Here is a 9753-nt window from a genome sequence, read left to right on the forward strand (position 1 = left end):
GTTCTTCTGTATTTGGGTTGCTTTCATTTGTTTAAAAAAGAAACTGCCTTGACCTTTTGATAGGGCAGATCTTAGATAGGTGGAGTAGACTGAACTGGATACTGGGAAGATGGGCAGTGTGGCAGACGCCATGAATCTCCAGCCTGAGACAGATGTAGGTTAGAATCTTGCCAGTAAGCCACAGTCATGCGGTGATACATAGATTTAATAGAAATGGGTTAATCAAGATGTGAGAGTTAGTCAATAAGAGGCTAGAGCTAATGGGCCAGGCAGTAATTTAATTAATACAATTTCTGTGTGATTATTTCAGGTTAAGCTAGCCAGGTGGCAGGGACAAAAAGCAGGCCCGCTCCTCATACTACATGTCTCCTTTAAATGTTAGTAACTACTAACCCACAGGGTTTCCATACAGTGGTTTTGTACAGTGTAAAGAGCTTGCTCTGTCCGAAAGGCACTGTGAAGGTTGGGTATATCCAAATCAGAACATTCCCAAAGAGATAGCTGAGGGGCCTGAATACAGCAGAGGTGAAGAAGACCAGCCTGCCTGAGGCCCATCAAGTGATTTGTTTTACATCTCATCACACCTTCCCACCCGTGCCAGTAGTCTGTTCTCTTCCCTCCCTCAGATCATTGTCACCTCAGGCTGCAGTCCATCAGACGACACTCCTTGCTGCACGCTCCAGAACTGTAAAGGAGGCCCAAAGGCCATGGTGGCCTCTGTGGCCTCAGCCCACATCAGACAGCTGACATTAGGTTACTACCCTAGTTGGGAAAAGCATGCTATCTAACAGTGTAGAGAGTATTTGCGTGTGTCTGTTGTAAAATAAACGTATAAAGTGTGCTTACATATTTGTGAAAAATTTATGAAAGAACGTAACAGGAATTAAGAGATTTTGATAGTTCTGGTGGGATGGTGATCAGGGAAGAAAAGGGACTTTTTATTAATTACTATAATTTGAAAATTTTACCATGAATACATGTTTCTTTTATAATAAAATATAGATGAGAAATGTGTAAACCTGTGCCATATAGTGATGTTTTGATCAACAGACCAAATATATGATGATGGTCCTATGAGATTGTGATGAGGCTGAAAAACTTCTTATTGCCAAAAGATGACAGAGCAATTGTCAAATAGTATCAGTAGAGTGTTCACAAATGTGGTGCTAAAAATAGGTACCAGCTAAACTCTATATGTCTCTTCGGATCCTGGTTTGCTCATATGTGAAATAATAGCTACCCCACACGATCATTGTGACGACTGAATGACTCACGCGTTCAAGCCTCCAGGACAGTGCCTGGCACACAGTGAGCGCTCACTTAAGGTTCGGTTTAGCAAAACAATGGTATGGACTAGGCAGATGGCAGGCTGGTTTGATGTGATAATCTCTTTCGCTACCTTGTGGTTGGTGAGGACAAGTCCTGATGCAGTATGTGCTAATACACAGACACCCCAGCTCTCTAGAAGTGCGCACCTTAGTTGGATGGATGAATTGGGAATTCCAAAGTTGAGAATGAAAGGAAATAAAATCGTAAGCAGGTATCTGGATGCGGATCACAGTCCTTTACTTTGCTGTCATCTTTGATCCCAGCTGTTCCTGATCTCAAGCCATGATTGTGCCAAAGAAAAAATAGTAACTCATGGCTGTTTCATTTTAGGTCCTGCTTTTTTGTTTTTGTTTTGTTTTTCGAGAAATAGTTTGTCTATGTAGTCCTGTCTGTCCTGGGACTCTCTCTGTAGACCACCCTCACCTCGAACTCACAGAAATCCGCCTGCCTCTGCCTCCTGAGTACTGGGATAAAAGGTGTGTAACACCACTGCCTGGCTTAGGTCCTTCTCTATTGGCTAGACTTACTAGGTTTTATTTTATTTTTTTTTTTTTTTTGTGTGTGTGTGTGTGTAAGGTGTGCCTGCCTGGCGCCTGCAAAGGTCAGAAGAAGGCATTGCTTTCCCCTGCTACTTGAGTTGTGAGTTCGCACTTGGGGGCTTGGAATTGAACCTATATCGTCTGTGAGAACAAAGCGCTCTTAACTGCTGAGGCATCTCTCTAGTCCTAAGAGTGCCTTTTTACAAGCGGATGTTGTAGATGTCCTAGGGGCAGAGTTCTGAACTCAACCACAGCAGTGTCCATATGGACGAGAGGAGGGATCACATGTGTTTCTACTACTTAGCTTCCAAACCAGATTTTCTAGCCAGCTGGAGGTTTCTTGGAGCTACCTAATAGATACTATGCATGTGCGCACAGACACAGACACAACCATGATCATATCTATCTATTGTGCTACTTAGGGAAGCTTAAACCGGTGTGTACATGCACAGAAATGCATGTGAGCAAGACACTCAAACACAAAACAAAATAAGCAAATCTTCACTTTTAATTCTAATCCGTACTGTCTCTTGGCCACAATCTACCACATCCATGAGACATGGCTTCTATCAGGCAGTTGCTCTTACTTCCTTGAGCCAAAGTTTCAGCGAGAAACGTCTGATTAGTAGAACCTAGGGCTAAACCTTTCCCCTAGGCTAAGCCTGGGTTTCTATCTGAGGGAGGCAGGACTCTTAAAGCAAGGATTTCTGAAAATTGCCAAGGACTGTTCAGAAAATGTTGGACAGGGCAGGGCATGGCATGGCAATGTTCCGTCTCTGTGCACAGGAACAGGAGTACTTGAGAGTCCTGTCCTCCTTTCCCAGGTCCTGCTCTTCCAGCAAGGGGTTTTAGATATCGCCCAGGCGCACCTGGGAATCTGGACCTGCCTAATTTCGATCAGATAACATTAGGTTATTTGCTGGGTGGGCAAGATGTTACCAAACGGGAGGTCTTTTTTTTTGGGTGGGGGAACTGAGGTCTCCGCTGGAGCATGGGTTGTTTTGCCTGATTTGCTATTGTATTGTACAGCAACTAAGTCACTGCCTCATGAACAAACACGGCTAGCCACTTGCCTTGGACTTGTAAAATCTTGACATTTCAGGGTCCTAATCTCAAAAGAAGCCTAGGGGATGCTGTTTGGGGGTGTCCTGTTAAATAAGGGAAAGCAGAGGCATCTCCACTCTTATAATCTACAGTTTCCCTGGGGCTTCTGATTCCTTCCCCTTCAGGAGAGGAGTCTCCTCCACACCCAGTGTCTCCATTCTGATTCTCCCGTGCTGCCAGGAGTTTTCTAGGGCCAAGGCCGCACTCAGGGCATATTTCCAGGAGGAGGAGGTGAAACGTTCCAGCTTTGGCACTGCTGCATCTGAAATCCTGTAGGCATTGAACTTTATATTCAAGGGGATGGTTGAGTCTTGCAGCCTTGACATTTGAGCAAGTGCCCATTTCTAGCTCTGTCGGTGATGTCGATAGACCACTAGAGGGGGCCAGTGTGCTTCTGCTTTGGTGGAACATGACCCTTCCCGTTTGCACCCTGTTCCTGTTCTGGAAAAAAGAAAATCACTGTTGCTTAGCAGCAAGGAAGCCAATCATGCCTGCACTTCATGTCTCTGTCACTAACCTTAAGTGAGACATGGAACATAAAGTCTCCTTCAGATATTATCTATTGTAACAGCTTGGAACTTCCTAGTTCCCTGAAATGTGGCCTCTGGTCTCATTATTTTAGGGGACTAAGGCAGCCTCCATAGTCAGTGCATTGGCTAGACAGACTCATGGGACTTAGTATATCATTGCACTCATAACTAAGGTTTACTATAGCAAAAGGATGTCCGATAAGACCAGTGAGGGGAAATTAAATAAGGTTTGGAGAAATTTATACCCGGAATTCCTTATGCCCTCTTCCTCTTGTAAGGGAACAATACTAATAGCCTCTTTCTCAGGAATGAAGTGCACACGAGGTAGCTGATAGTTTTTTAACCCAAGAAAGCTTGCTCCGAGCCCAAGGTTGTTCCTGAGGATTGGTTGCTGAACACCCACTGCCTATCATGTATCAAATTCTGGGCTCTCAGGAGGAAGCAGGCAGTGTAGGCTTCACTGTTTGTGTAACTTGGTTAGACACAGTGAACCAGCCTCATGATTGAAATAACATGTCCTGTCCTCTATTGTTTTTGCATTTCTGCTTCTAACCCCAGATCCGGGCAGCTGAGTCAGGAGGACTATGACTCCAAGGCCTGCTTGAACTAGGATACCCTGTCTTTGGAAACCACAAGCCAAACAAAATCTATCTTAACCAAACAAGCTCTTTTCAATTACCCCCAACCCGGAGGCTTAAATTCTACAGCTTTATCATCTTACGAGTTCAGTAGGTCAGAAAGGCAACCTTGGGTTAAAATGCAGCTGCTGACAGGGCCATAGTCCTTTCTGAGGCGCTAGGAATCAAGTTCCTGCTTGCTCAGGTTGTTTGGCGGAATTCAGCTCTTTGGGGATTATAGGCCAGAAGTCTATTCCCTCGAGTGCCCTTCCTGGCTTTCAGAGGCCACTGCTAAATTCCCTAACTTGTGGCTCCTCCAAATTCAAAATGAGAACAATGAGTTGAGTCCTTCTCAGGTCACATCTCTCGAGTCTCATGTGGGAAAGGTTCTCCCACTTTTATGAATTCATGTGATTAGACTGGGCCCACCCAGGTGAGCAAGGGTAATTTTTCCATCTCAGATCTGATAACCTTAATTACATATTCAAAATCCCTTCTGCTAAGGATCTGGGCATTGAGATGCAAACAGCTTTGAGTAGGGGTCCAAGACAAGTGCTTTCCAGATTTCAAAAGGTAAAGGTAAGGCAGTTGTGATCACTCTTATGCATATCCACGCATCTGGAAAGAAAGATGGCATCACTAGTGATAAGCAATACTCATCTTAACAGCACGAATCATCTCTTCTGCTTGTCATGGACTGACTAATAGACACTTGGACCCAGGGCTCAGCCCACAAAGATGGCTAAATATCAGATTTTAGTATGACATACACAGTCTAACTTTGGGACTGGGCAGGGCTGTCTTATTCTTCCCTCAAAATCTAGTTAGGAACTTAGGTTAAGGAAATGGTTACATCATGATTATTAGTACAGGGATTGGTAAAAATATAGTTTACTGAAAACTCTTAGCTGTATACCATGAGCAAATTATTTTTGTAATTCTTATTTTCTCTAATGTTTCCAAGTATAATCTTACTGTTTTATAGTTTTAAACGAGACAATGCATATAAGACACGATCCTTTTGGATTCAAAGGGCTAGAATGCTAGGAGTTGTAACATCTGTAAAATCAAGACTAGAATCTTCCATTTCTACATGGAGATTCCGTTCAGAGGAGACTAAGAGAAAGGGCCACTCTTAGCTCTCCCCATTCCTTGTTTCCTTTCTTCTTTTTCAGACAGGGTTTTGCTAGGTATCCCAGGCTAACCTTTTGCCCAGGCTAACCTTTTGCCCAGCCTAACCTTTTGCCCAGGCTAACCTTTTGCCCAGGCTAACCTTTTGAGGCAGGGTCTTGCTAGGTATCGCAGGCTAATCTTTTGCCACAGCTTCCCAAGTATTCAGGTTATTGGTATTGCTGCTGCCAGTGGCTAATGGTGTTTCTTCAGTGAATGCCTCTTGACGGACAACTTGCTTCTCTTTCATCTTACGAGAGTGGGATGTTGTGAATTATTAACTTTTGTTTATTGCTTCCACCTCCAGTTTGTCCTTGTACCCATGGCCCGGCTGCAGTCACAGCAGGTCCAAGGCTCCTGACTTAAGGTAGAGATATTTCAGCAGAAACTCAAATAGAAGCGAAGATCTCAAGTTTTGAGTCACACAAGAAATTTTGAGATAGAACTGAAAGTTTTTTTTTTAAACTATAGGCTCTTAGGTATTTTGAATGTAAAGAAGTAAGGACCTGTGCAGGGACATAGAAGTATATGTGGTTTGCAAATGGGACTTACAACCATCTCAGATAAGATGAAGATCTCATGCAGAAGCCAGAGCTTGTCGGGAGACAGGAATACTGATGGCATTCAAGGCTAAGGGGCTTCAATCAGCATTTCAGGCTCAATTGAAATAGCAAAGAGAATCTCAATCTCTCTGTCTCTCTCTTCTTCTTTTCCCTCTCCACAATTGGACTTGGGTTCCTTTTCATCTCGAAATATCACAGCAGTGTGTCCCAAGAGTCCTCAGTTTCCACTCAGCTACCTTCTAGTCTGGGCCTCGGGACTGAGAGAATAAAGACAATCTGCGATGTTTATGAATGGCCACCATCAGTTGCATTGTGGAAACCACTGGAAGCCAGAGGCATGTGCTACATTCTTAAAGCGTGAGACTTTGTCTAGAGTCCTCAGCAGAACGATTTAGAGCCCCCCCCCCCCCCGAGAAGACACCCTGCTGCCTTGACGGCAACTTTCAAATGAAGAGCCTACTTATCCCATTGCTAGAACAACCATGACTCCCCCCCCAAAGAAAGGCACAACAATTTCTAGATCACAAATCAGCAGAGTGCCTCGGCACACCTGGAGTCCTAACCATTTGTTCCGGGGTCAGCTGTCCTCTGAGAGGTTCTTCCATTTTGGTGGAAGAGAGCCTGGTCAAGGCAGTGAGCAAAGACACAAGTCAAGGTTGAATCTTGAGAGATCAATATTGGGCCAGAGAAAAAGCACGAACTCCATGATGTGTGACCTCTTCTCATCAAGGTCACACCTTGTGACTCTTAGTAGCACTCTGAATTTCAGGGAAGTCTCCCATGACCACTGGGTAAAAAGAAAAGAAAAATGCTCCAGGAGTATCGTCTAGCGTGGCTAAAAGCCCACCTGGGTTGCCTGGATACACTTCAGGGCAAAATGAGCCCTTTTGAAGAACAAGGGAACAGTAATGTACTGAGCGGTGTTTTGCGGGTGCACTTTTTAAAAGAGAGGAGCTATTCTAGCGGGAGGGAATCCTGGGCTGTGGTTTAGTAGCTATGTGCCCTATGGAAACACGCTTGCAATCGCCACATCATACTTTTCTTGTCCATGGAGTGGAAAATATACCCAGAGAAGAGCATTCATTGTGAAGAAGGAATTAGAAGGTGCATTCTGCAGAAATTGATTCTTAAATGAGACGTATTTGTGCTCTCTTTCTCCTGCAAATGAATAGCTCTAGTAAATAAAGAGTAATTAGTTGGATTTAGGGTAGTGGGCTTGCATTTTTTTCAAGAATGTGAGTGCGTTGCAGTTGCTGTAGCAGTATGATGCTTAATTTGCATTAAGGAATAACTTTCATAGATAATTTGGCATTGTGTGCCAGGGAACAATGGCGGGGACGATGGCGGTGACAATTCCGTGTACTTGCAAAGCCAGTAGTCTTCTCAGCTAGCTCATCTGTTGTTGACAAAGCCCTCCTCTTACTCTTGTAAATGAAATGAAGCTATTGCTGGATCTGCAGTGTTTGGTTGCCATGGTTTGAATTCGTTTCATAAGCTGTTGCTTGGCAATCCCACGCGTCAGCTGGCTTTTTTCCTCAGCACTCTGGACACACGCTGTCTGAAGTATAACGAGACTGAGGATGGGCAAGGGAGGACAGCAGTCCCCAAGCACTTTCTGTCTTCCCACACAGCCCTGTTTATTACCACGATGCCTGATAAATGCATTGTTAGCAGTGATTAGAAATGCCGCATTCAGGGTTAATATTCTGTTCTGCTCTCATGTTTTCTTTAGCCCTTCACTTAGCACCTTGTGTCACCAGGTCCTACAGTGGTTACAAAACATGAAAGAGAAAAATCTATTTCAAGCACCCGCACACAGTAGGTTTTCAGCACTGAGAAGCACAACGGAATGTGCGGAGGCAGGACCATCCTTTGTTCTATAGTAAAATCACCTGACATAGTTTGGAGTTAATTTGTACAGTGGTAACCCACTTTCCATAGTATGAGTGGGCCTACTGGAAATCTGTAGAGCCAAATATTAATTTGTAAATCGACTATGAGAGCCAAGAGGGGAAACGGGGCTATTGGGATTAGAAGAAGGTAACTGTGGAGGAAAATGTCAGCAGGCACAGGAACTGTGCACTTGGCTTCTCAAGACAGGCTTTCTCTGGCTGTCCTGCAACTCACTTTGTAGACCAGGCTCTCAACAAACTCTTAAAGCTCACAGACCCTCCTCTGTCAGGATTCAAAGCTTGTGCCACCACCACATCCAGCCCCGCTTTTTTTAGTAGGTGTTTACTTTTAGGAAGAAAATCCTGCTTTATGTCAGTTGCCGATTTTCACGGTGTGAATATTCCTACCTAGGTCCAGGCCAAGCTACCAATGCTCTCCTTGACTAAAATGTTGAGGGAAAGAGTTGCTTAGGTTAGCCTCTTACTACCAGCCCTTTGGAACTTACCTCAGCACACAGAAGTAATCTCTTTCCTAGAGGCAGCTTTACTGATTTTTTTTTCTCATTTGTGGACATTTCCAGAAAGTTCCTGCTTTTATGGCCGGTTCTTAGGAATGCTGTTTTAGCTGTCAACTGGAAAGAATGTGGCTAAGGAAATCTCGGTTGTGCAAACCCAATGCGTTCCTTTACATGCTGGCTCCTGTTTTTTTTTTTTCTGTCCAGGGATTGGAACTCCATGACCTTTGAGAGCTACAGAGAAGATTTGGTGCTTAGGCATTACCTTGGGGAAGAAGCCTACCTAAGACAGTGCCATCTTCTTTAATTTTTTAAAGATTAAGTGCGTCCATGGGGCAGCAAGTGTATGTGAGTGCAGGTGCCCAGGGAGGTCAGAGGAGAGCATCAGAACCCCAGAGTTGAATGCTGTAGGGCAGCGGTTCTCAACCTCCCTACTGCTGCAACCCTTTAATAGGTTCCTCAAGTTGTGGTGACCGCAACCATAAAATTATTTTGATGCTACTTCATTTTACTACTGTTATGAATTGTAATGTAAATATCCTTAGAGACAGAGGTTTGCCAAAGAGGTCTCAAACCACCACTCTAGGTGATTGTGAGCTGCCCAGAATGGGTGCTGGAAAGACAACGCGGGTCCTAGGCAAGAGCAGTACATATTCTTAACAGCTGAGTCATTGTTCCAGCCCCCAAGGCTATATTTTACCCTGTTTTAACAACATCAGTATCTTTCTATTAGACAGAGGCCAGCTTTAAAATGAACCACTTTAAAAATTAGGGGTAATTTAGGGATAGAGCACTCTTACTTAGCATACATCTTGCCTAGCATACACAAGACCTGGGTTTGACCCCCAGCCCTGCATTAATTAATTAATCAATCAAGTAATCAAGAAATTACATGTACCCCTACACTAAGGCTGTTCTAACTACTATAACTGTAGTGTAGCTGTCCGATTCTGAAAGCTGGAGTAACTAAACCAAACAGGTACATGTCATTTCCCATGCACAGGCCAATCAGTGTTGAGTATTCAGCAGTGAGGTGACTAGGGAGGAGAGGCGCCTTGACCAGCTTTCAGCAAAAACATGTTGTGTGTATTTCACTTGACCCAAAATATGTGCTCCCTCCCTACTTTCTGCCCGACAATGTGTCATTTAATGCCTTCTACAGATGGATTCCCCCAAACACAGTGGCTCCCCTCCAAATGAGCTGATAACATTCTATGATGTTTTTGCTGTACAAGTAGCAGGCGAGAAATCAGATCTGACACCATATAGCTTTGGGAGAGGACAGAGTCCAGTTAACAGAGCTTTTCGTTTTTCTTCTTTGTTTTGTTGATGGGAACCTTAGTGCAAAGTTATTGACTTCAATAAACTTAACAATCCCAGTTCTAACGAGAGTATTCACTAGTGGGGAGAGCATACAAGAAGAGAGGTATAAGGAAAAGAGGTGAAAATGTCCCCGCAAGAACAAGTAGAGGGATTTTGAGAAAGTGGGTAAGC

Source organism: Microtus oregoni, unplaced genomic scaffold (genome assembly GCF_018167655.1).
Source record: "Microtus oregoni isolate MIOR12 unplaced genomic scaffold, Mior012 000092F_ref0000046, whole genome shotgun sequence".
In the NCBI taxonomy this organism is placed as follows: domain Eukaryota; kingdom Metazoa; phylum Chordata; class Mammalia; order Rodentia; family Cricetidae; genus Microtus; species Microtus oregoni.